Source organism: Psammomys obesus, unplaced genomic scaffold (assembly GCF_907164565.1).
Source record: "Psammomys obesus unplaced genomic scaffold, mPsaObe1.curated_primary_1811, whole genome shotgun sequence".
NCBI classification, from domain to species: Eukaryota; Metazoa; Chordata; class Mammalia; order Rodentia; family Muridae; genus Psammomys; species Psammomys obesus.
This window is the reverse complement of record NW_026596147.1, coordinates 3,657,388-3,661,896: the sequence shown is the minus strand read 5'-3', so window position 1 is coordinate 3,661,896 and position 4,509 is coordinate 3,657,388. Positions and strand designations below refer to the sequence as shown.

Here is a 4,509-nt window from a genome sequence, read left to right as displayed (position 1 = left end):
AGTGCAGGACAGCCAAGGCTACATAGGGAAGCCCTGTCTCAAACCCCCTCCACAAACAAAAGAGCTTTTTTGGGGGGAGCTGTAGGAGGTACAGCCTAAAGAATGCAAGCTGTTGAGGTGTAGTCCTTGAAGGTGGTAACCCGACACTACTTCTGGCTTCAGTCTCTTTCTGCTCCTTGTTTGTCCCCATTTTTTTTATCTTTAACATTTCAGTCTTTAATTAAGCACATAAAACTCTACTATTTAATCTATTTCTCCATGAACTTTCTGTGAAATTCATATCTCAGTGTAGCCCTGACATCCCTTTTTCTTTCTTCCGATCATCTGTACCTTTTACACAGTTCTCAAAAAAAAAAAAAAAAAAAAAAAAAGACAGCATCATCTCACCTTCTTTTAACCTTGAAGTTGGCCTGAGTCTGGGATGGGACAGTGAGATTAAGGAGAGGGTTTCCACTCAATGTTTTCCATGCAAATTCTTTCTTCCTCTGCTTTTGTTCTTGTTCCTTCCTGGACTATTTTTCAGCATTTTCCTTCTTGAATTTTTTTCCAGCTCTGCAAGAAGAGCCGCAGTATCATCTTCATCACTCCGCTCTCTTCTTCGAAATCCTCATCATTCTCATCTGTGAGAGGATTGTCGGCATCAAGGTTGGCAGCAGCAATCTGGTCTAAGCATGGCTTCTTTGACAATGAAAAGGAAGTTGTATGTTCTTGGGCTGGATGATTCCAGTCCCTATTTTTTTTTTCCTTTGGAGCATCTCTCTCTCTGTGTCTCTCTCTGTCTCTCTCCATCCCCTGAAGTCAAGGTTGTGAATCTCTTTGGGGCATCCCATGTAGTTTGTCTGTATTTTATCTTTGTATAAGGGGGTAGGTTTCTGCTTGTGTACTGCTTTGAGAGATGGCTCAAATCCTTCTCCTTTTCGTCTCCCACCTCTTGCAGGTTCAAAAGTTGTTCTGGCTGCTGTTGTCATCTTTCATTCTTCTGCGGGTCCAATGCAGCGCCTTGGGAAGCTCACCTGCGAACCATTGCCACCCTTCTGTTTGCCCCAACTTTGAGGAGATAAAGAGTCTCTTGCATAATCTTGTCACTTGGGTTTGTCTGGTGCCTGTCTCACTGTGATGAATTGTAGCCTTTCAAACTACGAGACCAAATAAATCCTTACTCCTTTAAGTTGCTTCTTGCTAGGCGTTTGATTGCAGTGGTGAGAAAAATGCCCTATCTGTGGTTGATAGATTTTGAAGTGACCTCTACAATCCCCACTATCAGTGACATTCTGCAGTGTATAAAGTTTACTGCCACAAAAAGGATCTGTTAAGATAATAGTATTTGAAATTTATTTGTCTATTTTTTATGTACTTATCTAACTATTTGTTTATTTCTCTACTCATTTATTTTGTGTGTGTGCATGTCATGACATCTGTGGAGGTCAGAAGACAACTTGTGAGGGTCAGTTCTTTTCTTTCATTACATGGGTGGGCCTTAAGGCTGAAAATTGGGTCATAAAACTTTGCGGTAAGTACTGTTAATCACTGAACCATCTCATTCCGACCAAAATAATTGGGTTTTATATGTAGGAGAAACACACTGTCCTTATTAACATATACCTAAATGAGTTTTTACATAAAGCAGGGGACTGATTGATAGAAGATACAGGGACTGTTATGTCCTGAACAGTAAACACAAAAGAAGACAAAGATAAAGGAAATATTGAGCACATAATCTCTGAGCTGGGTTTTTGTTCAGTATTCATGGATTTGCAAAAAAGTATAATGCTGTTGTTCTGAGGGGAAATCTGGTAGTGAAGAGACATATAATGGTTTTCTATCCCAAGGTTATACAGTAATTTTTTTTTTCCTCCTGGAGAAATTCAGGGAAATGAAGACACAGTATTCACAGACTATGAAGAATTGAACATGAGTTCCGGGGGACCACATACAAAGAATTTTTTTTTTTCTGAAGGCGTAAAAGGTAGATTGCTGAAGTCACAAAATAGAATAGAGGTTTCTTCACAGGCTGCAAAGACATTGAGGTGATGCCCCATACTTAAACACTAAAAATTGGTTTTTGGAGGTTCTTACACAATCAGTACTTGTAACAATACTTGTGTCTATCTCCACAAATATGTTTTTTTTTCTCATAGTCTAGAATTATGAATTCTTATAAGCTGTCTGAGTGTGTGTGCACATATGTTCTATCCTGGGAGAGAATGCTCAATAAAGAATATTGCCTACGTAACTTTGTGGCAGGACAGTAGCAATATCGCATATGGGTATAAGGAATTTCACTGAAGCCATAAATATCCTGCCATTGAAAAAGCTGCATATTCTTTGTGCTTTACAAAGAACTATGGTTGGGTTTAGAGTTACTTCTTGTGCTTTCACATGGTAAAGGACACATAGGGGCATATAAGAGAGTTAAGAAACAGCACTGAGGCCAGTGAAAAAGATATAGGGAAACTTGTTAAAGGAATGAATAAAAGGAAACAGTAGAGATACTCAGATGGTCTCTCAGTTTTAATCTCTGACACTCAGGAGTCTGTCCTTGTGTATAAGTACACAAGTAGCATGATAAGGATTTTATACAATATTTTAGTGTTAATGATTATGACTTTGAATAGAAGCAAACCATGATTATGATAATTGCTCAGAGATTATTTAGACCTCCCCTATCCAGACAGCCCTGCTCATTTATTCACATGAGGATTGAGTTTTATCTTCTTCCCTTGTGAAGTGGTGGAGCAGTCAATAAGATACTTGTAAACCAAATTCAAGAACACATTAAACACACATCTGCCATGATCAAGTAGGCTTCATCCCAGGGACCCAGGGATGTTTCAACACACAAAAATCAATGTAATCCATCATGTAAGCAAACCAAAAGAAAAAAAAAAAACATGATCATCTCATTAGATGCAGAAAAAGCCTTTGACAAAATACAGCATCCCTTCATGATGAAAGTCTCTTCAGGGATAAAAGGCCCATACCTAAATATAACAAAGGCTATATATATCAAGCCAACATCAAACTAAATGAAGAGAAACTCAAAGTAATCCTATTAAAAGCAGGGACAAGACAAGGGTGCCCACTCTCTCCATATCTCGTCAATATGGTACTTCAAGTTCTAACTAGAGCAGTAGGACAACTAAAGGAGATCAAAAGGATACAAATTGGGAAGGAAGAAGTTATAGTATTGCTTTTCACAGATGATATGATAGTATACATAAGCGGCCCGAAAAAATCCACCAAAGAACTCCTGCACCTGATAAACTCCTTCTGCAAAGTGGCTGGATACACGATCAATTAAAAAAAATCAGTAATCTTCCTGTATATAAATGACAAACAGGCTGAGAAAGAAATTAGGAGAACCTCACCCTTCACAATAGCCACAAATAATATAAAATATCTAAGGGTAACTCTAACCAAAAAGTCAAAGACTTGTATAACAAGAACTTCAAATCTCGGAAGAAAAAAATTGAAGAAGATACCAGAAAATGGAAAGATCTCCTGTGCTCATGGATAGGTAGGATTAACATAGTAAAAATGGTCATCTTTTCAAAGGCAATCTGCAGATCCAATGCAATTCTCATCACAATACCAGCATAATTTTTCACATAACTTGAAAGAACAATTCTAAACATCGTATTGAAAAACAAACAAACAAACAAACAAAACCCAGAATAACTAAAACAATCCTTTGCAATAATAGAACTTCTGGAGGTACCTCCTACCTGACCTCAAGCTATACTACAGAGCAATAGTGATAAGAACTGCTTAGTAGTGGTATAAAAATAGGGTTGATCAATGGAATCTAATTGAAGACTCAGAAATAAGCCTACACACGTATGTACATATGAGTTTTGACAAAGAAGCCAAAATCATACAATGGAAAGAAAACAGCTTCTTCAACAAATGGTGCTAGTCTATGTGGATGTCTACATATAGAAAAATGTAAATGGAACCATTTTTATCACCCTGAACAAAACTCAAGTCCAAGTGGATCAAAGACCTCAATGTGAAACCAGATACACTAAATCTGCTAGAGGAGAAAGTGGGACAGCTATAATATTTTAAATCTCACAAGAAGAAAATTTCATTCCAAATTGTATTCCATTGATGGAAAAAATACACTAATTCACTTTCAAAGGCCCATGAAGATGACATCTTCATAATTTATATGTTTTATATTATGGCAGTTAATGTCTTACCACCCCAAAGGAGCCATCTTTGGTGACAGTAAAGATTAGTTTACATTTTAATCTGTGCTGTTGATCCAAGACTGTAAGAACAAAAACAAAAAGAAGGTAAAAGGATGAAGTCCACTTTCTGTTGTCCAGCTACTCCTGGGCATGATGCCTTCCCTGGAGTGTAGATGGCATACCCAATGGTGCTCCGTAGGAGAAAATGGATTTTCTCTTTCCCAACAGGGAAATAGCTTCTCCTTTTATCTAAAGAACCCTAAACTTTGACGGGATAAATGCGATAAACACATTTTATTTAGGAATGAGTGTTCCA

At 37.6% G+C, this 4,509-nt stretch overlaps 1 pseudogene; it reads right to left on the bottom strand.

Moving 5' to 3' along the window:
* Positions 1 to 239: 239 nt before the first annotated feature.
* On the bottom strand, positions 240 to 968 carry LOC129666430 (spliceosome-associated protein CWC15 homolog; annotated as a pseudogene).
* Positions 969 to 4,509: the final 3,541 nt, after the last annotated feature.